The 27,068-nt window shown below is 35.3% G+C and overlaps 1 protein-coding gene across 12 annotated transcripts in view; it reads left to right on the top strand.

Annotated features, from left to right (window-relative positions):
• LOC146398660 (uncharacterized) overlaps positions 1–27,068 on the top strand; it is a 519,413-nt gene that overhangs the window by 244,351 nt on the left and 247,994 nt on the right. For 10 of the 12 annotated variants that reach the window (XR_014820081.1, XR_014820074.1, XR_014820073.1 and 7 more), the window contains one exon: positions 23,659–23,704. The exons of the other annotated variants lie outside the window; for them this stretch is intronic. The gene's annotated coding sequence lies outside the window, so the exon portion shown is untranslated. The remainder of the gene's footprint in view (positions 1–23,658; positions 23,705–27,068) is intronic. 12 annotated transcript variants of the gene reach the window in all.

Here is a 27,068-nt window from a genome sequence, read left to right on the forward strand (position 1 = left end):
AAATGCTGGACAAAGAAAATGGCAATAGCCTACTACTTCTTCAACCAGCATATCATAAAAGGAGTTCATGTTTCCCTGATATGTTGGTTAGAAGAAATGATGCTCATATTCACCACTTCCTGCTTTATTTACTCTGGGAAAAAACATTAATATTTCCAAACTAACAATAATCCAATGGCCTACATTTCTGTCTTTTTAACATTATAGTTTCATTATTTTTGATACAACATTCACTCTCCAATATTTATTAGCCTCGCTAGAATCTCAGAGTTAGATGCAGGTTCATGAGGGCTCAGAGGTCTATTGCCCAGAAGGCTGTGTTCAGTCATCTTCTTTTCTTGATTCTGATTAGCTGATTGAATAATATTAATCAAGAATACACATGTATGAGCAAAGTGACAAGAAACAAAAGGATGTACCACAAAATCTAAGTTTTCTTTACACCCCTGTTCCCTGTGATCTAATTTGCTGCTATGAAAACACCCAGTTACCAGTTTCTTATGCCTCTTTCAGGAGAGATTCTAGATAAATAGCTAGCTAGAAAAGCTCTTTTTCCCCATACATGTTATCATATATGTAGGTATATATGAAACAAATAAATGTGCAAGCATTTTACATAAATTATAAAAAATACTCTATGTACTTACTCTTCTACATGTTCTTAAATTAAAAATCTGTCCTGAACTTACTGTCATGTAGTATCTATAGCACTGTAAGGCTGTGTTTTTTTTTTTTTTGTCTTTTTGTTGTTGTTGTTGTTGCTATTTCTTGGGCCGCTCCCGCGGCATATGGAGGTTCCCAGGCTAGGGGTTGAATCGGAGCTGTAGCCACCGGCCTACGCCAGAGCCACAGCAACACAGGATCCGAGCTGCGTCTGCAACCTACACCACAGCTCACGGCAACGCCGGATCGTTAACCCACTGAGCAAGGGCAGGGATCGAACCCGCCACCTCATGGTTCCTAGTCGGATTCGTTAACCACTGCGCCATGACGGGAACTCCAGGCTGTGTTTTAAAATCAAGAGACTCTGCTGACCTTAAAGTAGATGTTTGTTAAATGGCTACATCAGTTATTTTGTACACTTTAGAATGTAATTAGAGCATCAGTGGATTTATTTCCAAGGTAAAGCTTCTATCTATAATGATTATAATTGCAATTACATACATTGTCAGAATTGTAAATGCAGTATTCCTGAATTTCTTTATAAACCTGTAGCTGGAGAACTGACTCATTATTCTAAGCATGCAGCAGTTTGCAGTGATTCATGTAAGACACAATAGCAGTAAATGAATGGATTATAAATAACTTATGTCTTGACTCCTGCACCCTTTAGAAGGCTGACCCACATGGCAAAGGAGATTTTCAGAAATGGTTTTGCTGCTACGTGTGTCATCACAATCTAAAACCCCACTTTAGATTTTTGGCGTAGTGTGTCTCATCTTATCAGAAATGAAGATCACCTGATGCATGTTTATCTCCCTAGTATTATAACTCATCACCCATACCATCAAATCCTGATTTTCCATCTTCCTTTTATCGAGTAAACTGCTGCGATACACAGCTCCTGCCAGTATGGAATTGTGGACTGAAATTCTGACCCAATTAAGTGCTCATATCCTACATGTTCCTTCAGATCAAATTCAAAGAAGCAATTAAACAGTATTTTATAATGACTTTTCTTTCATTTTTCCTATGCAACGTATTAGTTGTTAAAGACACACTCTATTTTCCTTATAATTACAGCCACTTTAGAAATAAAAAAGATGACCTGAATTGTGTTTTGACAGATTCTACTTAAACCTTGAATAAAGACAAGATATTTATGGATAAATTTAACATACAAACCTCAATTATATAACCCTTTCCAAATTTACTCTAAAAATTGTGCTGCCTCAAATCTCTTGTCTTAACTAAAACATAATCACAAGGCAAATAAAAACCCCTTTGTAGCCTCCTAAGATCAGCTCACCATTCCTGTATATTTTGCAAGATCCGTTGGAAACTGGTGCAAACACTCTTTGAAAGTCCCAGTACCCCAATATACCATTTGCTACAGTCCTCTTCCTGGTAGGTCCCTCTATCAAATCTGTCTAGGCATTTGATACTTAATCCCAACTCTTTTCTTTATTCCCAAACTTCAGTAACAGGAAACTCAGCCAATCATCTGTGTTACCCATCCAGTCCTTTCCTCAACTTCCTTATCTTTAGTAACTTCCACTTCCACTCTACTTTAGTAATTAAGTGCTAGGTCCATTTTGAATAGGCTGTCTTTGCATCTTTTCTCCACCACGTGCCATCTGTGCAAATTCCTTAAGCACACTGTAAATCATTTCCCTTACCTGTACTACTGGGGATGATCAAATAATAGCGCTAAGATCATGAACTTCTATTCATCATTTCATGTAAATTATCACCAGGATTTTATTCTGAGTTCTATTTCCTTTACATTTTTTAAGGAATAACATATTAACTTGTTGCTTTGGTAATGTGAAGCATTCTTAGTCTGCCTCCTGCTTTTCTTTCTCGATTCCCATTATAACCCACCTTCACTCACCTTTTACCATGGCTATTTGGAACATTTTCCAAAGCTCTTTTGCAGATCTAGTCAGTATATATGCACTAGAATGCTCACTTTTGTTCTGGAAATCTCAAGTCATTTTTCACATACAAGCTGAAATGTTCTAAGCAAAACTTGTACAGATTTACTTTAGTCAGTTTGATAATTCCCCCACTATGCATCCACCATGCATTTGTTGTCTCTGTTTTTAATTTTTAAAACATATTTCATTAACCTTTTAATGATATACGACATCCTACAAAAATCTAGAGACTTTACAAGTACACAGCCTGCTACATTTTCATACCTATGTAACCACTGATCAGGACAAAAAGTAGACTCATATCTGAACACATTAAATAGCCGTTTTCCTGGTCTTACCTCGTCTTGTTCTACTCACCAAAATCAGTCAGCTTCCGAAACAGCATATCCATTCTAAAAATAGTTTACTTCCTTCTGCTTCTAAAATTTCCAACTAAGTTATGAACTATTCATTTTTCAAATTCCCATTACCCCTAGCAGGAACTTTCTCAGACATTTTAGAAGCAACTATTACCCAGTAAGTCAAAGGAGGAAAAAAATGATATTGTTATACTTGCTTAGTTCACTTGTTTGTATATATGGTATGGTCTGTGATTAAACTTTTTAGCACAGATGATCAGTAGTACTTAGTTGGCTTTTGAACCACTCAGGGATTTCTTCCCTTGGAAATGGTGACCTAGATACTAGGATACCACATCCTAACTACAGATATGAAAATTTTGTTGTGTGATCACATTAGAAAACAAGCTGAATATCATTTCTAGATTTATTGTACAAGTTTCTAAAAGGCCAGGGAGCTGGTGATTTTTTTCAAGCTTAAAAATTGGGTTCTATAAGTATTTCCTTGGTTGTTTGATAATGAACATTTCCAATTGGGGCAGAATTTAGACTGACATTCATTTTCATTATTATCATACTGTTTGATAGCACCCTTGTGGGAAGGAAGCTTATAGTATTAATTTAAAATATCCATTAATTGTGAACAATGCAATCATTTTAGGTCAGTTCACAGCAGCATATCAAGCCACTCTTTTTTCACAATATTTATTGCCTATTTGTTTATCTCCTCTCCCTTCCAACACAGATTTGTCTTCATTAACAAGAAATTATTTTTGACCAAAAAATAAATGACCAAAATTCCAGAGTTTTCTTTTAATATCCAACGTAGGTTAATCTTGCTTCCAGATAGAGAAAAAACATGGGGTCTAATCATTCTGGCACAACTGCTGCTTCTCAGTGACTTGAGTTAGCTGTTTGGTAAATTAGTCTTGCCCTTTGTGATTGACGCCCATTCTTTCTCTACTAATGTGATCATCTGGTTGTTCCAAATCACTCCCTGGGCACTGCAGGCATATAGAAACACAGCAGCCCATCCAGTCAAATAATCATTGATACCCTTCTTGAAAACACTGTGTTCATCCTTAGCCACATGCTCTGCTGAAGTAAGCGGTCCTTCAGGAAATTCAGTTTATTGTATTAATCGTGAATCAATCACCCTGAGGTTCTTGTCCTTCCATGATGTTTTCCTCTTATCTGTGTCCTTTCCTCCAAAGACTTCGGGCATCAGACGATTCCTGAAGTTTCAAATTATAGAAGGAGTGAGAGTGTCAAGCCCTATACTCCCAGGAGTCTACTTACCCCACAGTGGCCGTCCCTATTCCTGCCTCGTGACAGCTCCCAGTGAGAAAGATTTATGAGGGGCTCCCTTTTCAGGACACAATAGGTCCTTTTATACCCTCACCCATCTAAATGTGCCTTCTAGCATAACATTTGCATGAATAAAGGGGAAAAAAATCTTGTCTTCTTAGCAGAACGAAGATGATATGCCCCCAAGGTAACTTTCTGTCTCTAGATAACAAAGGACAAAGAAAAGCCAAGCCTGAAGTTTAATCTTTTGAAAGGAATAAGGCAGAATAGTTTTTGTCTATTACTTTCTTACTTAAAAGTATCTTGCATGTTTGAGTGGTTTATTTTCCTTCAAATTAACTTTTTAATAAATAGATGTAAATACTGAAACATTTTTTCTAACTTATCTTTCTATATAGAGACTATCTAAATAAGATGGTAATTTAGTAAACTTTTTAATGTACTTTATACATTTTTTATAAATTTAAGATTTTTGAAGCACAGAAAATGGCTGTATTATGTGACACTGAAAAAAAATGCTAATTGTGTATTAAAAGTTCAAAATGCTTAAATTTATTCAGTATCTGTGTTTACCTCACGGTGCATATAGACACCCAAATATACTTACTTTAACTGATTATCTCAAACACTTGTCTTGTATGGTACCATTTGAAAACCTAGATTCTATATAGAAAGTTTTGATTGTGCATTATTGATTTATCCATTTATATTAAAATGCCTCACTCAGTAGCTTTTTGTTGTGTTACCACTTAAGGAGGCATCACCTGACTTATTTCGGAAGTCTGAATTTTTTATCTTGAGTCTTCAAGCTTGGTTTCATTCCTTAGATTAATATTTTTATTTCTGAGTAATCCCTGCATTTTTCATTATCTATTCCATGAGCAGAGCCTGATCAATTCTAGAATTGCTTCTGGATAGGTCTCTTAGTTTTACAGCTGAAATTTAGTTTTCAGTCATTCCTTATCTCTATAATTGTTTCAAAAGATTATCATTCCTGGAACGAGCTTATTTCCACTATACGCTGCACTCCATATGTATCAAGTTGCCTGGGGGGTTATTGTCCACAGAAAAATAGATCTACTGTTTCTGATTTTCTTGGGGTTAAAGAGGCTCCCCTATTGCCAGTAGTGTGGTGCCTTGCAATGTGTCATTGCCAAATTCCATAAAGACCAGAAGTCAAGGTTTGCCCACAACTTTCTTGGTTTCCTTCTGTTATTCCAAGTTTCTTCCTGGTTCAGAACTTACATCAATATTTTCCATGTACTGTTCTCTTTACTGAAATATTACTCAAGTTTTTATTAACATATCAGAGTGGGCTTGCCGCATATTTCCAAATTCTGCCATGTTGCAAAATACATTTCCAGTAAGCAGAATCCTTAGTTTAACACATGGCCAAAACTCTCTTTTTTTCCTAGATATGTTCATGTCCACAGAAAACTTCCTTTTGAGGTCTGCAATCAGGGTACTTATTCTTTGATAAAATGCGATGTTCTTAAGCAAAAGAGTTGAATGCAGAGTCACGTGATGGGAGACGTTGTTAAATATGGTAGTTCCAAAAGGTCATTTGTTCAACTGCCCAGAAACCAGTTTTGGGAGGCCAGTAAGAAATGTGGAAACTTAGAATTAAGGTGTAGGTAAAATTAATGGATAAATAAAAATGCCTTTCTCCATTTACAAAGGGCAAAGACCATTTTCCCTGACCAAGACTTCCTTAAAATTTCCCTTAGCTTGATTAAACTTTCATCAGGTCTCTTTCTAAGTCTAGGCTCCTGACTTGCTTTTTCTTAGAGAATTTACTTCAGAAAACTTACAATGTACATTCTTTCTTGGCCCTTTAAGATATAAATCTCTTAGCCTCTGGCCAGTTTTACAATGCAGGAGTGTCTTTCTCTAGAAATCACAAATCACCACTTTGGAAATATAATCATCAGAGATAGAGCTTCTATCTTAGTTTCCAAGAATGTGTAGGCACCTAACTTTGATAAGCAGGAAATAGCAAATACATATGACCTAATCATATTGACCCACTTCCCCCACAATGTTCTCCAATACTTTTCTATTAGCTCATGCCAGCTCTTAGAATCTCTCTCATATTATTTTTGAGCAGAGTTGAGTTCAATTGCTCTTCCTTATAGCAATAGACTTGACCTCTATTACAATAACCTTGCTGGGTAAAAAAATCAGGTGCAGTTTCTCTTTGTCATCCCCTTCCATCTTTGCTAGAGTGTTTCCTTGGTGACATAATTAATCTGAGTCCAGTCCTTATTCTAACCTGTAGAGTAGAGATCTCTCTGGGAGTTGAGTTTTTACAAGGCAGTGGTGTCTCCAAGTTTGCAAACCTTTACATATGTAAAAATTTTTCATAACATTAGCTCAGTGGCCTCTCACAAAATGTAAAGAAAACCATTAGGAAATATAGTTCCTGGTCTCTAAAAGAGATGAGGGCAGCTATCTTTTCTTCTTTGATATATAAAGTGTGTGAGATTTTATCCTAACTTGGTATTGCCTTTTGAGTTGCTTTACATGCATGTTATTAATGTTTACTTTGGTGGAAAGAATAATGACCTCAAAAAGGAGCCCCAGTCCATTCCCAGAACATGTGAACACGTAACATAGCAAAAAGAGATTTTGCAGATGTGATTATATTAAAGATTTTGAGATAGGGAAGGGTATCCTGGATTACCTAGTTGTGCTCAGTGTAATCACAAGGGTCCTTGTAAGGGAAAGGGAAGAGGAGGGCAGAGGCAGAGAAGGATATACAATGGCAGACATAGAATTTGGAGTGAGGTAGGTCTATGAGCCAAGGAATGTGGGCATTCGAGAAACTAGAAAAAGCAAGGGAATAGATTCTTTCCTAGAGGTTACTGACAGTATGCAACCTTGCCAACAGCCTGATTTTAGGATTTTTTTTCCTTTTTTTAAATTAAAGTAGAGTTGATTTACAATGTTGTGTCAATTTCTGCTGTAAGGCAAAATGACACAATCATAAATGTATGTATACATTCTCCTTTCTCATACTATTTCCCATCATGCTCTATCTCAAGAGATGGGATATGGTTCCCTGTGATATACAGTAGGACCTCATTGCCTATCCATTCTAAATGTATCTACCAACCCCAAACTTGCCCACCATCCCACTTCTTCCCCACTCCCTCTTGGAAACCACAAATTTGTTTTCTATTTCTGTGAGTCTGTTTCTGTTTTGTAGGTAGGTTCATTTGTGCCTTATTTTGGATCCTACATATAAGTGATATCACATGGCGTTTGTCTTTCTCTTTCTGAATTACTTCACTTAGTATGAATCTCTAGTTCCATCCATGTTGCTGCAAATGGCATTATTTTGTTCTTTTTGTGTCTGAGTAGTATTCCATTATATATGTGCACCAAATCTTAATCCATTCATATGTCAGTGGACATTTAGGTTATTTCCATGTCTTAGATATTGTGAATAGTACTGCAATAAGCATGGGTGTGCATATATCTTTTTGAATTATAGTTTTGTCTGGATATATGCTCAGGAGTGGGATTGCTGGATCATATGGTAGTTCTATATTTAGTTTTGTAGGGAACCTTCATAATATTTTCTGTAGTGGTTTTACCAATTTACATTCCCACAGACACCATAAAACTCCTAGAAGAGAACATAGGCAAAACAATCTCTGACATAAGCCATATGAATGTTTTCTTAGGTCAGTCTCCCAAGGCAATAGAAATAAAAACCAAAGTAAACAAATGGGACGTAATCAAACTTACAAGCTTTTGCACAGCAAAGGAAACCATAAACAAAATGGCAACCCACTGAATGGGAGACAATAGTTGCAAGCAATGAAACTGACAAGGGCTCAATCTCTAAAATACTACAAACAGCTTATACAACTCAAAAACATAAAAACAACCCAATCAAAAATGGGCAGAAAACCTAAATAGACATTTCTCCAAAGAAGACATACAGATGGCCAGAAATCACATGAAAAATGCTCAACATCACTAATTATTAGAGAAATACTAATCAAAACTGTAATGAGATACCACCTCACACCTCTCAGAATGATTATGATGGTAAACCCCTTTGGTAACAGTGATCTAACAAATGATAGAGCATTTTAATTGAAATATGGAGTTCCCATCGTGGCTCAGTGGTTAACAATCCAAGTATGATCCCTGGCCTCACTCAGTGGGTTGAGAATCCCATGTTGCCATGAGCTGTGGTGTAGGTTGTAGATGCGGTTCAGATCCCACATCCCCAGTTCCTGTGGCTCTGGTGCAGGCCGCTAGCTACAGCTCAATTAGACCCCTAGCCTGGGAACTTCCATATGCCACTGGTGGGGCCCTAGAAAAGGCAAAAAGATAAAATAAATACATAAATACATAAATAAATAAATATATGTATATTTTATTTTAAGAAAGTTCATGATGAATAAAATATTTGCTGACATTAGCCACCAACCATGACAGAGAGGTAGTAGGGACATCACTGAACCCATGAAGTCAGAAAAATCAAATCTGGTGCAGACCACTATCATCCATTTCAACAGTGAGTAGTTAATACAAAGGTATGGTGAAAATACCCCACATGCAGTAGCAGAAATAACTTTTCCATATTACTCTGGAGATTTGCTTTTTATTTAGGTCAAAAGTTTCTCTTTCTAAATTAATTTTGATCATTTTAATCAAATTTTCATGTGTACATGGAAAAGTGAATTGATACTTGTGAATATATTAGCTGACTAGCAGAAGAAAATATTCGCAAACATTGAAAGGCAGTTTTATACAATATCATCTAAAACAGTCAATAGAAAATCAGGTAAATGCAAAGAATGGTTCAAATATATTCATTCATCCAAATTGTAAATCACACTAAAGCTTTTGAGAGTATATTTTAAAAATTGATTATATGACATTTTTAAATGTTATAAATTCAGGTAAAGGTACATCAATGATAAAATTAATTTTTACAATGATAAAATGCATTCCAAATCTGGTGAGGCAAATGTTATTATGTAAACAATATTTTTTATTAAACTCAGAAAACTATGGAGCCAAAAGGATTCTGCAATAGGTTGTAGTGAATATACAACTTATGATTCTATCCAAAAAGGGTATAATGTTCTAATGATAAGCTTAATTTATTAGTATTTACACACACATTATACCCAAGCAACTTTAAAATGCTAATATAAGGAGCTTGATGCTGAATACATAAAAATACTTCAGCATGACAATATTCACTTTCTCTTTGCTGCTTCTTGTTAATTAGAATTTAACATATAAGTTTGAAGAATTAGTGACATGTAATGGTATTGCAATGGTAATGCCTTTATTTTCAAATCACTAATGTTGAAATTACTAATTGGAAGTCCAAAATATTCACCACTTGAAATTTTATGGCTAATTGCAATTAATGAAAACAAACATGCAAGCAAGAAATTGTTGAAATTCATCAACTAAGAGAAAGACAAATATATATTAAATAACAAAATATCATTTCATTTTAAAAAACATGATGGAACTTTGGATATCTGAACATGTGGAGAGAATCTTTTGATAGGTCCATATTTTGAATTGGGTAAATTTATAATCTTCATCTAAATGGAATAAAATTGAAAAAGTCTACAATTTTGTAGCATGTACATTTTGCAATACATTCAAATATTTATAAATAGTGACAACAATTTATTTGATGTGTTGTCTTGCTAAAAATGTTTTTTCTAAAATAAACTGTATGGGGGAAAACAAAACTGGAAAACTATTTGTAAAAATATTTTGCCTGCAGTGTTTATATATTTCAATTTTTAAATGGAATACAAAAAATGTCTATGTTTAACCAAGTTTATCCTCAGGTTGCCAGGAACCTCAGCATATATAGGGAGCATATTATTTCCAAAAAATACTATATTACAGAGAGAAGAGTTAATTGATATTGCCAACCCTTCCAAAAATTTTAACCACAAAATGAAATGACATGGAAGGCTCTAGGAATTATTTTAAAATTAAAAATAATTAGATCAAATTGAAAAGTCAATTTATTTTTAAGGAAAATACTCTGATCTTAGAAACAGGCTCAGAAACATATTAGCGTACTCGAATATGTAGCCGCAGATTGCTCTTTCATGTTGTCTTTTCTTTTTCTTTTTCTTTTTTGACTGTTCCAGAATGTGGAATTCTGGGACCAGGAATTAGACCCAAGCCGCATTGTGACCTATGCCACACCTGTGGCAATGCCAATCCTTTAACCCACTGTGCTGGGCCTGGGATGGAACCTGCATCCTGATGCTGCATCCTGTGGCATAATCACCACTCCTGTTGTGCCACAGCAGGAACTCCTTTTGATATTTAGATAAGCAGCATACTTTTTTAATTGGGCTTTTATTTGGATGCATATATATTGTTTTCATCTCGTAAAAATAAACTAATTTTTGAGAAGGACAAGTAGAATTTTCCTGTAAGTCTACCAGCATAATACAATGAATTTGTTAGACAATAAAAAAAATGCCAAATTTTTTCATTTTTTGAATCTTTTTCACACTAAAACAACTTATGTTTTTTTTGGTTTTGTTCTTGTTTTGTTTTGCTTTTTAGGGCCATATGGAACATAAGGAGGTTCCCAGGCTAGGGGTCCAATCTGAGCTATAGCCTACACCACAGCCACAGCAATGCCAGATCCAAGCCATGCCTGAGACCTACACCACAGCTCACGGCAACACCGGATCCTTAACCCACCGAGCAAGGCCAGGGATCGAACCTGCAACCTCATGGTTCCTAGAGGGATTCGTTTCCACTGCCTCACGACTGGAACGCATCCCTAAAACAACTTGTGGTTTTGAAATTAGGTATATAGCGACCTCAATCACAGTTTTGTCTTATTTACATCAAATGCAAAAGAGAGCTCTTTTCCCATATTCCACACATGATAGGAGGCAACTCTTCAGAGACATCCAATACTTATCACTTCAGGCCTTGCCCTTCTCTGGTCCTTAGAATCTACCTATTCTGTTCTCTCCAGATCCCACATGGCCTCTGGAGAACTCACTCCAGATTTATGTATTTTATTTCTCACAAAGATTTTGTGAACGAGTGTACATGCATTTCCCTTTTTATCTCCTCCCTGTGCAATGTGTATGCCCATTCCTGTGTTATGTGCATGTGTGAGAGAGAGCGAGAGATATCTTTGGTGTGGTGGAGGTGGGAGTTGTGGCATGACTTACAAGTGAAAAACAATGTTGCATAGATAAGGCTGTTCTAAAGTCAGAGATTAGTGGAAATCTTCACCAGAGTTTAATGAGTTGTTTTCTTTACATACTCTCCTTGGTTACATCCATATGCCTCTTCTTTGCCATATTTCTGCAGTTTTTGGTCTCTCCACTCATTGAGGTCTTCTGTAACACTTCAAATACCTCTTGATGTGTTTTTATTAAAAGTATATTCAGAATAAGCAATCAATATGTAAAATATAGAATTATTTTTATTCTTTATAATCATTTAACCCATAGTTTTTACACTTGCTAAAAAAAAAAATTATGTTAAGGCTCTGCATTATTTCCTCAATCCCCACCTCTGCACATCAAGGAATTAAAGCTGGTGGGCATTAGAGATGAAGGTAGGCAGGCTCTCTAGGCAGGAGTGCTGCACTGGGATCCAAACAGTCAATGCGACCCAAAGGGAACCCCTTAAAGTGACCGCTGACACGAGAGGAGAGTTAATAGCTCTTGTTGGGGTGGTTTAAGGGGGTGTCACTCAGCTGACCTCCACCAGAACGAAAACATTGCCTTTGTGGATTGCCTTGGAGACTGCGATCTAGTCCAATAATGTGCCCAGCATGGAAGTCTACAGCTTTGTTTACACTCTCAGAGAGAGAGAGAGCACGGGCTGCTCTGGGAGTAGAGACTGGCCTCAATTGGGTTTCCCTTTAAATCTCCATACTGGGGACTTGAAGGGGACCTGATTTCTCCCACCCCAGGCCCACTATTATCTCCTGCCCCACCCCTCTGCCTGTGCAAAAGGTCTGGGCCTTGATGGAGCTCTGTATGGGGCACATTTGATCCTCTGATTGGTTTCAGGCAGGGTGCTTCATCTGCATGGGTAACAGGGAAGTGTCCGGAAGAATCCCTTGTGTTTCCGTGTGTTCTTTCTTATTGTTTGATCACAGGCTTCCTGCTTTTGGTAATGATGAATGGTCTGTTCTGAGTACCCCCCCACCCCCAGTTCTATTCCCTATCTTATCCTACCTAACAATTAAATTTAAATATATCAAATACAATTCTAAAAAGAAATGGTTATTATGGAATAAGGAGAACAAGTTTCAAAATTTATTGTAAAACTTTTTTTTTTTTTTTTTTTTAATCTTTTTAGGCTCACACTTGTGGCATATGGAGGTTCCTAGGTTAGGGGTCTAATCAGAGCTCTAGCCGCCGGCCTATACTACAGCCACAGCAAAGCCAGATCCGAGCTGTGTCTGTGACCTATACCACAGCTCACCGCAACGCTGGATCCTAACCCACTGAGCGAGGCCAGGGATGGAACCTTCATCCTCATGGATGGTAGTCAGACTCATTTCCGCTGATCCACAATGGGAACTTGAAAAACTTTCTACAAATCTATGGTATAATGTGAAAATTGAGGCAGATTTAATGTGACCTTGATGCATTTAAACTAAAGAGATGGGCATGATATTTGACTTCTACAACTAATAATTAGTATTGTAAATATCACTATAATTATTTTTAAGAAAAAATATCATAACTCTCATTTCTCTGCAGTGGTTTTTAATGTTGTAAACCTCATAGAACAATTTCAGATTGTAAAAGACAAACTGAAATTATGTAAGAAAAGTTATACTACCCATATATCTACTCAGAAACTCACACACACAAAAAGAATTTAAGCAGAATATTAACTCACACTTTAAAATGTTATTCTACTCTTAATAAGATTCACATGGGTTTCGGTTTACTCTTGAAGTTTGCCAAACGATGATGTAGGTAGAGGGGGAATGTTCATAAATGCTTTTTTTCTTGTAAAGTCTCTTTCATTATAGTTGTAATATAACTGTGCTGATACAGAATTACAGGCGAGCGTAATGTCAAAAAATAATTTAAAGGAACAAAAATCCTATTTTCCTCTTCTCATTTATCATTTCTGTTTAACTCCATAACCATTTTAGGTATCCTGGGCTAAGTGCTATCAGTAGTTATGGAGAGAAAACAATTCTTCCTTTCTAGTTACAAGAAATATAAGTTTGCTATGTGGTGGGGGAAGGTGCAGGAAACAATACAAAAAGGTGTAGAGCCACAAAAATTAAATGACAGTCAAGCAGGGAGAAAAAAAAAATGAATCAAGGAAGAGTTACAGCCCAGTCTCATTTTCATTTTGTCTTTCAAGCCTCTGGGGTTTCTCTCTGGATTTCAGGCTGTGAGGTCATTCCTCATCCCTTCCTTCAGCTGGGCAATTAATTACTCACTCACATGGGGTCAAACCCTGCTGTGTGCAGAAAGAGAATCCCTAGAGAGATACCTTTTTTCAAAAAGTTCTTACTCTACTTTTTGACTAGAGGTGGGGTTGAGGGGGGGGACCAAAAACTGACAGTTATCCCAAGAGTGTTTTAAAAGGAAAATATTTAAAATATTTTGCCTATTTTGCTTGGAAAATATCACTAAATTGAAAAAAAAAAATTAAAAGCACTACTTCTCCAGTCTCTCTTTAAGCACAAAGATTTCACATTTTTGTTGCCTGTTGGAATCACCTACAACTCCTTTAAGGTTGAGTGTAAATTTATCCTCTGGGCTAAGATAAAAATTCCTGAGAGACAGACCCTAATGTTAAAATCTTAACTTTGAACAACAACAACAAAGAAATGCCTATATACACAAGACAGAAATGTAGTGTCAAAAATGCAGTGTCATAATGAATCTTTTATAAAAGCATCTATATAAGTTCATGCTGTATTGAATTATTTAGAATTATTATGGTAATATAAATGCATATAGGCCCATTAGAAATACATACAAATATAATTTATATGTGCTTGCTTTTTAACTTTTTTAAAGTACTATTCTCCTACATAGGAAGCAACAGACTAAAAAGTCAGTGTCTTTTTATAAGTAAGAGTTTTAAATAGTACATTTGTATAGGGTCAACAGAAGATCTGAATGATTTAAAATTTATTAGTGGAGAAAAGAGGTGATTACTTGTTCTAGTCTGTTTGGTGACTAGAAAAATCATCCACTATAAACACTTAGATATACTAAATACGAGGAGAACTAAACATTGGGTAAGCTATACTATATTCATGGATGGAAAGATGTAATGCTATTAATAAGGCATTTCCGTCCATATTGTCAATGAAATAAATGATATTCCAAATCCAATTATTTTTGTAAAAAGTTGTCCCTAAAATTCATATGAATAAAAAAAGGCCCTCACTTAAACCAGTATATTTGAAAGGTTAAAAAAAGTGACTTTACCAGTAAGATATTTAGATTTATTATTAATTTTTTTTTTTTTTTTTTTTGTCTTTTTGTCTTTTTGCCGTTTCATGGGCCACTCCTCGGCATATGGAGGTTCCCAGGCTAGGGGTTGAATTGGAGCTGTAGCCCCTGGCCTACACTGCAGCCACAGCAACGTGGGATCTGAGCCGCATCTGCGACCTACATCACAGCTCACGGCAACGCTGGATCCTTAACCCACTGAGCAAGGCCAGGGATCGAACCCGCAACCTCATGGTTCCTAGTCAGATTCGTTAACCACTGAGCCACAAAGGGAACTCCAGATTTATTATTAAATTTTAACAATTAAAACTGTCACACTGGCACACACACAAAAAAAGAATAGAAACAATCCCATGTAGGAATTCTTGTCGTGGCACAGCGGAAACAAATCCGACTAGGAACCATGAGGTTGTGGGTTTGATCCCTGGCCTGGCTCAGCAGGTTAAGGATCCAGCGTTGCCTTGTGCTGTAGTCTAGGTCACAGACATGGCTCAGATATGGCATTGCTGTGGCTCTGGCATAGGCCAGCAGCAACAGTTCCAATTAGACCCCTAGTCTGGGAACCTCCATATGCCACAGGTGCAGACCTAAAAAGACAAAAGACAAAAAAAAAAAAAAAAAAAAAAATCCCATGTATAATTACAATTTTTGTGTATTATCTTAAGCATTTCTCACTTAAAGTCAAAATAGCAGTTTTATTACAAAAATTAAACTATAATTATTAAAACTCAAAACATTGTTCAATGGAAGTCTTCTTCATATTTTCAGTGTTGTTCCTCATTGAAAGCTTATAATGAAGATAAAAAGGTATGTTGGGCCAGGTGCTCAGGTTCTTCTCTCTGTCCTAACTGCAAACCCCCTTACCCTTCTAGCTTTAGTTCAGCATTTTCCAGGATAGGGTAAGTGTCATCTGAAGGGAAGGAGAAGGTCTTACTACCAGCTAGAGTTGTAATCCCTCACTGTATTAATTTTGGACATAGAGACTGACAATTACCGACTTTTTGTTCATGGACACATTTCACTGCTCAGCAGTTGTTTGGATGACACTGGTCTCTGATTTGGAACACATATGCATTTGAAGTTCTATTTGTAGTTACGTATTATTATTATTATTATTATTATTTGCTTTTTAGGGCAAACCCACAGCATATAGAAGTTCCCAGGCTAGGGGTCAAATCAGCGTACAGCTGTGGGTCTACACCACAGCTACAACAAATGCGGAATCCGAGCTGCATCTGCAACCTACACCACAGCTCAAGGCAATGCCAGATCCTTAACACACTGAGCAATTCCAGGGATTGAACCCACATCCTCATGGATCCTAGTCGTGTTCGTTAATTGCTGAGCCACGAAGGGAACTCTAGTTACATATTCTTAGCAGAGAATTTGTTCCCTCCATCCAGCAATAGTTTTCAGACAGGAAAAATCTCTTTGCGGGCCGTTCTGTAGAATTAATTTATATCTAATTCATCTTTATTTGAAGTTTAGACCTTTGTGGTCCACATACACATGGAAGCTTTTATTTGAACCTGAACTTTGGGCAGATTCCATATTTTATCTCTTTTCTTCTAATTCTACTTGACCTTTAAAATAGAAACTTAAGTTCACTAGGGTTCAGTGAATAACTCCAGTGTAAAATCAGCAATATGTCTTGTCTCAGCATTTGTAGTCATGTTTGTGGCTTCTGAGGATGTTTATTTTTTAAAAAAAATTTTTGGCCAGGTATTTTTTTTCTCTTTTTCCGTCCTCATCTCTACCATCTCCCTAGCACAATTCCATTATATTTACTGATTGTACATCTGATAACATTTGTGCCATTCTGCAGGACACAAATTGTTTTGCTCTGTGGTTATTATAATTTGTGATAATCAACCTAGATTCTGACAATAGATTGAGATAATATTTCATCTTTTAACTTCTAACATTCTAGGGGACACATGAAATAGGATAAATAAGTGATAGCCAAATGCACTTATTTAAATACAGCCACCTTCTCCTCTTCTGTATTACTCTCTCCCTTTCTGAAGTTAAATAAATACATGCTCATTTTCATCTCCATGGAAGCTGAATGAAACTCTATGAATACAAGTTGAAAAGTGTAACAGTTCATTGTTTTGAGCAATGCCATGTTTAATTTTGCCTATACAGGAAAAGGCAATCCTGAAAATGACATCACTCTTATAAACTTGGGTAGAATATAACAGAAGGCTAAATCTATCCTCCCATTAATTAATTGATTAATTAATTAATTATGGTTTTTTTAGGGCTGCACTCCCAGGCTCCCAGGCTAGGGGTCATGTTGGAGCTGTAGCTGCCGGCCTATGCCACAGCAACACCAGATCCGAGCTGCATCTATGACCTACACCACAGCTCACGGCAACACTGGATCCTTAACCCACTGAGCAAGGCCAGGGATCGAACACATGTCCTCGTGGATACTTGTTGGGTTCATTAACGGCTTAGCTCCATCCCATTACTTTATATTTATTTGTTTTGTTCATGACCATAGAGCTAGCACTATAATTAGTGCCAGATTTTTCAAACAAGGCTACTTATTTTAATGGTGAAAAGACAATCAGTCATATCACTCAGTGGTGAAAAACAACAGTTGCTATATGCAGTCACAGTGGTATCAAGATTTATACATCCCTAAGTTAAAGAAACAGACTTAAAAGTCTACATTGAATCCTATGTTTTTACCGATACAAAGAAGTCTTAGAAAATGAATAATATTTTCCTTGTGAAAATGAAAATTAGATCTAAATTAAATTAAAATTAAATTGAACATTTTCTTTGTGAAAATTAAAATTAAAATGTATCTTGGTATCTTGGTTACTTTAGGGCCATAGGAAATGTACAAGAAGACATGGCTAAAAAAAAAAAAAAAAAAAGGAAGGAAGAAAGAAAAAACAAACAAACAAAATCCCTAAATTCCTTGTAGCATTTCTAGAAGAAATTTGATTGTTCTCATGTCTGGTTCTGCAATAGATTTTATAATAAGTTTTATTATTTACTTATATTCCATGTCTGATGCCATGATAAACTAAATATAGTTCATCAAGAGCACATAGTTTTTCACATATCCAATATCCAATACAAACACACTGAATTTTTACATCTCATCTCTTCTCACAAAGTGATTAAAATTATGGATTAATAATGTGAAAAGTAGCATTGTTCTAGGAGTTCTGATATGTATTCTTATTCTTAACCTTTTGGGGTGAAAAGTGGGAAATGGCTGGATTTGGAGACTGAAAGAAAATGCCATCAACAAAACTGCTTTGACTGACTGACTAACCCACACCTTTCTGCCCCCAATCCCTTGAGAGTTGTCTGCAGTGATAGGGCATCTCTGTAACTAATTTATGCGACCTCAGCAGATTTCCTTTGGTCAGATTAATTATGTTATATCAGTTTTGCTTGTATTTAGACCAGTTAACCAACTTTCTGGATATTCCGAGTAGCGACTATGGCCACATCCTTTCTTTCAAGATGCCTCTACATGGATATTTGCCTTTAACTGGGTACCTGCATGCCTGTCTTTGCCTATCCCAGTACACAACTGTGTTTTCTTATGCATAGTTTAAGTCAACTTGAATCTGTTTTCAAGTTTCTTGCTACTAAACGTATCTGTTCAAAGACATATTCCAACAAGGGTAAAATTATAACTTCCACAGAAATATAAAGTCAACATGTATTAAAAGTTTTCTTTAACTCATTATGAATGAGGAAAGAAGGCATGTATGTACAACAAAGGTTTAAGAAGAATGAAAATAGTGAAGCTGATAACACTTATGACTTAAACCTAGCCAACACCCAGGTTGGGACTTGAATCCATGGTTTTTAAATTATAACCACTCACCCAGTATCTGGACTTACTGAGGTTCTTTGTGCCTCAGCTCAGAAGGAATTCAGCAAGAGACAAAGTGATAAGCAAGAAATAGATTATTAAGATAAGATGGTTGTGAGAGATGCAGGGGAGCAGGCGAGGAGGATCTGACCCAAGGATTAGAGGGGCTACATTTTTATAATCCAAGGAAAGTGGGGAATGGGAAAAGATCACCTCTTCCTCTTTCTTCAATTAGTAGCTTCTCCTTACTTTTCCAATAAGAGAGTTGAGGGCAAACTAGGACAGTCTCTGTGCTCATCAAATCAGCAGAAGGGTGGTCCTTAAACTCCTTTCTTTTGCCCTAAGGGTAATGACCCAAAGCATGTTGTACTTTTATTCTTTCTTTCCTTCTCTTTCTTTCTTTCCTTCTTTCTTTCTTTCTTTCTTTCTTTCTTTCTTTCTTTCTTTCTTTCTTTCTTTCTTTCTTTCTTTCTTTCTTTCTTTCTTTCTTTTTTTTGGGTCTTTTTTTGCTATTTCTTGGGCCACTCCCATGGCATATGGAGGTTCCCATGCCAGGGGGTGAATCAGAGCTATAGCCACCAGTCTACGCCAGAGCCACAGCAACGCCAGATCCAAGCCGCATCTGCACCCTACACCACAGCTCACAGCAACGCCGGATCCCTAACCCACTAAGCAAGAACAGAGATGGAACCCGCCACCTCATGGTTCCTAGTTGGATTCGTTAACCACTGAGCCAGGACGGGAACTCCGAAGCCTGCTTCTTTTTGATGGCTTTCTTGAGTGATTATTAACTTACACTGATCTCCCAAAGTTCTCTAGGTTTCCCTCTCCATCTATGGTCCCCTACTGGGACTACTAAAACTACCTGTGTAACTCTCTTACTCCATCCCTATCAATAGCAGGCATATTTATAGCTCAAGCACGTTAAAATAAACTTGTTAATGGTCTGTCAAACTTTTTTAGTTTTTTGAGGGGGAAAGGAGTATGATCTCTTCACAGAACAGAATTATATGCATATGTCTCATCATTTGTTTTCTTTAACATACTTAGTTTTAACATAGCTCAAAGACAACAAGCTAGAAACAAGACAGAAATACGCGCTTATTCTAAACAATGATTACGTTTCCATTGGAGATATTGTAAGGGTAAATACAAATATATTTTTTCCATTGATAAATATATGAGACCACTTTACCTCTTTCTTCATTTCTTTCTCCACTATGTTTCCTTGGAGACATAGTGAAACTGACTCTAGCATAGAATAGAGATAAATCTCTCTAGGGATTAAGTTGATCTCCAGTTTTTACAATGTAGATTTATCTTTAAGTTTTTGGGCTAAATAACCTCTAGATATGTAAAAATATTCTGTCAGAATTAGCCAAGGGGTCTCTGAGAAGATATACCAGGGACTATCAGGAGGATTGACCCTTTCCTCTCAGGAAGAGATCAGAGAAGTTTTAATTGTTCTTTCTCCTGCCTTACTGTTTAAATTTGTGATAGTCTGTCTACCTTTTAAAATTCATTTCCATGCTATCTTATATGAACGCAAGTCTGTTAATGCTCACTCAGTAATTAACTGTTTGTCTTTCTTCTATGTTGGTACAGAGGCGTCTTTTGTTGGCAGAAATGTTTTATTGCCCCCAAAATACCCTAAGAATGTGCTTATTCTAAACAATTATTTTTGTTTATTACTTATAATTATTACTTATTCTAAGTAATTACTTTTGCTTTTTCCATATTTACTTCCATATCTTATTTGATACCAAGGCTTCAGGGATTATAATTCCTTAGATGTTTTACAAAAAGGGAGGTGACTGTGGATCAATTTTAGTCAAATCCTTATTTTGAAATACTTCTTTAAAAATTAATTTACTTCTTTGATATCAATTATAAAGTTCTTATTCTGACTTAATTTTACTACTATGTACCTTAGAAACCAATCCCTTTGATATGTTCAAATATGTTAATCTAAAAATATATATACAAAATCTCTTATGCTTTAGTTCACGTAGCAATCCTAAGTATCCTATTTTTTAAAGAAAAAAATGAATAAAAAGTTAATTATACTTCCAGAAAGTTACTTGTATTATTTAAATTGAAAAAAAACCACATCTACATGTAAAATTTTAGTGTTAGCCTTTATGAATAATTTGAATATTTCTGAATATTTCTGAAAAATTATAAATGTGTTTTTTATGGCAATATAGTTCATATATATAGAGAATAATCTGACATATTTATTCTTTTATCCTCATGAATTGATTTTTATACATATATAGGATAAATAATCAAAAAGAAACAACATATAACTTCTGTGTTCATCTTTCATTGTTCTTCCTCAAACATTTTAAAGAGACATAATCTGTATTATAATCTATTTAAAATAAAAAAATTCTATTTTAAAAAAACTCCATTAAAAAAACCATTCTTTGGTGTTTATTTCTTGAATTTTCAAGGTCAAGAGTGAAAATTTGTTTATTTCATTTTTATTTCATCCTTTACACAAGAAGAAATTTATTTATTATATTTTATTTTCCTTCTGTCCTAATTTCTAGAGCTAATTTTTATAGTCTATGATTTTTTTCTTGCTACACACTGCATCTATATGAATTATGTACAAGATATTTACTCATGTACATAGATCTTAAACATTTACATAAATATTCAGCCATTTGTATTAGAATTAGTTCAATGCTGTTTGCATGTTGTTTTATTCTAAGACTTTTCTATTCTGAAATTTTTAGTTTTACTTTATCTCATGGTGACATGGAATAAAGTAATATTACTTTAAGAATTAAAAATCTATCAGCTATGGTTGCTTTTCATTGATTTTTGAAAGATATAGACTCTATGAATCTACATTTGTGTCCATTTGAATCAGAAAATATTTATTTTTATTAGAGTACTAATATAAAGGATTATATAATAATAAAATACAATCAGAGAGCTTTAAAATATAAAATAGCTGACAATCTTTTTGATCTTCAATTATTGCTCTGTTGATGAATCAGTGCTTGTTTTTATGTTTTGTGTGATTTCTGTTTTTATATTTTCAATATTATATTAGATGGCTAGATTTTGTGTTTTGAGTTCTTATTCATATTGACATAGAACAATAAATGATAAGCAGAATTCCTCATAACCCACCTAATACTCTTTCCCATGTACACACGACTTCCTTATATTTAAATAATATCTTGCTGTACTAATCATTCATTCATCATTAAGATACCCGTTATGTAGTGTCTTTGGTTCAGTTAAAAGCATCTATAAACCTCATGATTTCTTAAAAATATCTTCCCTGCATATCTCTATCTTCTTACTTTATTCAGGACTTTTAAAATAAGTACAACCGAAGTTTCTAAATATAAAGCAAACCCAAACCCAAGAAAGTATGTCCTTTCCTCACCAGGAGGGGCAAAAACTTGGTCTTGAGCTTTCATTCCTAATCACAGCATATTTTAAGAACCAGGGTTCCTTTTATCTCAGAAGAAATATATGTTCAAAGGAAAAATTATTTGCCATGGAATTGATAGCAAGGATATGAAATCTTCAAGGAAATCCAGTCTGATATTGAAATGATGAAGTAGGAATGAGTAGTTATAAAAAACATGTTGGATTCAGAATATGGACAATATAAAAGTTTATATAAAAAACTCAATTGATAGATTGAGAAGCAAAATTGTTGCCAAAGAACAACTTAGTTACTTACCTGCGAGATCAGTTGAAGAAACTCACCCAGATGACAACAGTAAGCAAAAGAGATGGAAGATCTAAAATTTTAAAATACACTGTGGAGGAGTATATATTAAACGAGGGAATGAAACAAGCCAGCTGCATTCCAAAAAGTCTGCCTTATAAGCCATTGATCTAAATAGAGCTAACTTGGAGATCCCTGGTGGCTTAGTGGTTAAGAATTTAGCATTGCCACTGCTGTGGATCAGTTTCGATCCCTGGCCAGGAACTTCCCTATGATGTGTTGTGACCAAAAAATAAATAAATAGAACTAACTTGATCAGGGCTTTATGGATTAAAGGCATCATAAGATTTCTCTGTATTCATCACAGTCTGAATCTACCACTGCTATCACAATTTATCTGTTGGATTTTTACCCTAGGAGTCCTTCAACCTTGTAGCAGAGGATTGAGGAGAGATTTCTGTGAATAGCTATTGTCTGTGACTTGTTATTCGTTATTTTAATATTTAGCATATATCCAAGAACAATTAAAATGTGTTCAGAGAGAAACTATGAATATATATATATATATATCAGAGGTATTCATAATAGCCAAAATTAACACCACCACGAATGTCCATTAAAGGATGAATGGAGAAACAAAATATAGTATATCCATACCACAGAATATTATTCAGCCATAAAAATGTATGAAGTATTGACACTTAGTAGATCATGGATAAACCTTGAAAGCATCATGCTAAGTAAAGGAAGTCAATCACAAAGACCATATATTATATGAGTCCATTTATATAAAAGTATAAAAAGGGAAATCTGTAGGGACAGAAATAGATTTGTGGTTGTTTAGGGCTAAAGTAGGGAATGGGGCAGTGTGTAGTGAGGTGATAGCTAAAATCTAAGATTTCTTGTGAGGTTGATGAGTATGTTTCATAACTGATGATGGTGATGGTTGCACAAACTTGTAGTGTAAACTCTGAAAGTTCCCCCCCACTTTTTTTGTAATACAAATACCAGACTTAAGCTTTAGTTATGGAGGCATCAATATCAAAGAGACATTCTCTCCAAAGATGGCTATTTTGAAGAAATGCATTACTAGCCACAGGACTAAAAGAGCCAATCACCTTCCACCCTTAGGCTTCGTTGGGAAATCATGGTTGATTTTGATAACTGACAATTTGGGTCACTTATTTTTTCTCTTTCTGTGCTTTGAATTTCTGCTTTTGTCTTAACCAATACAGAATCAGCCCTTGAAACCTTACACTCACACTTTGAAAGCCGATGCCCCCACTCCAATAAATACCAAACTCTAGATACCCTGGTGTACTCTATACATTAATACTGATATTGATTTTAATTTTGTTATCTCTTTTTCTCTCCCCAGGACCTAACCACGTGGCCCCAGATATGCCATGTAATTTCAAGGACATGTAAGTAATACACATTTTTTTCCCCCAAAGTTCCCTGATGGCCATTGCCCAAAGGTGTCTTGTAGTCATAAGAACCACAAGGTTCAGTTAAACCACAACTTTGGTTAACAATAGAATGAGACAGACACAAAAGGTTGATATACTAAAAAACACTGAATTACACATTTTAAGTGGATGAAGTATATGATGTATAAATTTTATCTCAATAAAACCGATTTTAAAAAGGTGAACAGCTTCTTAAAATACAAAAAAAACCACAACTGACTAGATAATACATTGTATGAACAATTTTAAAAGATGAAAACATAGTGTATATCTTATGACTACAATATAATTTATTAAAATTTCAAAATTAGACAATATGTATGTATTTGGAATATATATATATGTATGTGTATCTTAAAACTTTAAACAAAGTAGACAATATAGTAATTCCTTTAGTTATTTCTATAGTGGAGATAACTTGTTTTGACTTTGAAAGGTACATAAATGGCTGTGAGATAGAGGAAATGTTTTATTTATTGATATGGTTTTGGTTTAATGGGTCCTTGCATTATAAGTTTTTGTTAAACTGCTTATATTGATTTCATGCCGTTTTCCATATATATGTTTTCTTCATAATGAGAGCAAAAATGAAAAGTTATAAGACTATAATCAATGTAACATCAAGTAAATTTGTATCCATCAATGAAATTACCTAAGAACAAAAAAAAATACGTACCCCTGACTAGAATATCAAATATAGGGCTCAGTCCTTTTCCAGAGGTATTAAATTGCCAAATTTTTTTAAAGTTTTAAACAAGGAAACAAAGTACAGTTTGTGAACCTGGGCATTCATATTAGAAATATTAAAGAAAGTATTTGTCCATATTTGGAATTTCTTTTATAAATTTGATATTCAAAATATTTGATAAAATTATGCCTTAAGCATCTACTTTAAAATGAACATGTGCTAAATTAATTAAACTAATGAAATTTCAAAACAATTTTATACTTTCTACCTCTTCTCTTTGTAATAATGCAGTTAAAGTGTAATGATAAAGATCTCATGTTTTATTATAGTAGGACACTTTTTACTTTTGTGTGATAATCTTTTTCGTAGCATTACACCTTTGTATCTCAAATGTTATATTATGTGCATTTCTCACAATGTTGTTGAGTTAGTGAGATATTATTGTCCTAACATGTAAATTTTCGAGCACTTCTCAGTCAAAAATTGGGAAAATCCATCAAGTCATCGGAATTCCGTCCAGTTTCAGGTTTGTTATTTTCACTGATTCACTTTATCACAATGCTCTTGCCTTAATACTTCAGAGAATGTCACACAGTCTCAAGGAAAGCAATAATTCTCAGCCTTAGTTATCTGGATTTTAAGTCACAGTGTGGGTTGACTGCTCCTCTTTGAGAATCATGTGACCCTGAACTTTCAAATTATTCTGCTGTTATTGCTCCTCTTAATGTCTCAATAATGAAACTTTTCCAACCAATTAACATTCATTAATTCAATGGTATTAAACCCATTGGAATTTTTATACTTTACTTCACCAGTCTTATATATTGAGATTACTTCTAAAACGGTTTATATTATACTTTTACCTGTAATGGCTTTTTATCTCTGTTATCAATAAATATTAGACTGTACTACTAAAAACATTTATTTTTCTTTTAATTCACTCCAGTGTTAAAGGAAATGCACTATTCTAAGTGATCTTTTAATGAATGCTAGTAAATAAAATAAAGACAGCTGATTCAAGAATCAATTTATCACCATTTTCCATTTTCAGAAGTGTTTTGTCCACATGTATGTTTCAGGAGTGCTTTGGAAAAGCAAATGCTTTTGCAGTGTTAATGTGAAGGGCTTCTCTGGAAGCAACAGACACCATTGGTGTCTTATCAATATCGCCGGTACTTACTATGTTGTGTTTTGGGTTTTTTTTTTTTTTTTCTGCACATTAACCAAACTTGTAAATACTGAAGTCTGCTCAGGCCAGCTGAATCTGGCTGTTTCCAGGGAAGTCTTGAAGGTACGTGGGTTTGGCTAATGATTGACACAATTTAGTGGACAAAAAAACTCTACCATCTTCTTTCTTAGCATAATATTTATTGACTCTTACCTGATTTGAATTAGAATGGTATTTAGGTAGAAGGAAATGCACTGGCCTAGTATAATACTTTTAGAATTATCCAAAAATAAGGAAAATCTGAGAATTATTAGGAACAGTGAATTATAAGGGCAAAGAAGTCCATTGACTTCTCTCTCTCTCTCTTTTTTTTTTGTCTTTTTGCCTTTTCTAGAGCTCCTCCCACGGCATATGGAGGTTCCCAGGCTAGGGGTCTAATCAGAGCTGTGGTTGCCGGCCTACGCCAGAGCCACAGCAACGCCAGATCCAAGCCGCATCTGCAACCTACACCACAGCTCAGGGCAATGCTGGATCCTTAACCCTCTGAACAAGGCCAGGGATTGAACCTGCAACCTCATGGTTCCTAGTTGGATTTATTAACCACTGCGCCATGGCGGAAACTCCATTGACTTTTCTTAACTATCATTAATACACCTATAAAAAGTAATTTGCAGGGCCAGTTCAGCCAAAATACCATTCAAGGGAAAGTTTGACAGTCAGATAAGCTTACATAAGTGTCAAAAGATATCCTTTCCTTCAGCAACCAGAGAGCCAGCTTTGATGGAAAATCAGGCTGAGGAATATTGGTAGAGTAGCTAAATGGCACAATGGTTGAATTCACAGCCCATTCAAGTAAGTCCCCGTGCAAGGACTGATCCCTGATAAGCAAGGAGTGAGTTACAGCCACATGGGAAAAGCAGATACCAGTGAATTTTCTAGAGGAAATTTAATACCCAGATTCCCCTGAAACCTCTGGACAAGCAAAAGCAGACAGCTCTCCCATGCTAGAGAAGAGGTTCCTTTGTCTGGGAAATGTGCAGGGCTTTTCCCGCAGTAGATAATTTGCTTGATCATGTTTACCATATCAAGAACTGTTGAGTCTCTGACATTTATCCTTTGTACCAGCTCACAGGTTAATATATCACAGTTTCATGAATTCCAGTAGAAAAGGCTAGATTCCCATTTTAGAGGCAAAAGTTGTATTACTCATTCCATGCCAAGCATGAGTGTATTTGCCTCTATTCCCCTGTAAAAAACAAACAAACAAGCAAAAACAAAACAAACAAACAAAAAACTTACACATTTTCCCAGCATTACTCTAGAGGTCAAATTGTGGGAGAAACTCTCTTTCATTCTGATCCAAGGAACAGGTCAGCTTGCATGCTCAATCTGAAAACATGCACATGTATGTTACTGATGTAAGAAGAACTAAGAGAACACGAAGCCAACAAGGAATGAAGTCA

Source organism: Sus scrofa, chromosome 11, assembly GCF_054392235.1.
Source record: "Sus scrofa isolate SSC_HxYL_T2T_F1_AM1 chromosome 11, Sscrofa_HxYL_maternal_Yorkshire_Landrace_v2.0, whole genome shotgun sequence".
NCBI lineage: Eukaryota > Metazoa > Chordata > Mammalia > Artiodactyla > Suidae > Sus > Sus scrofa.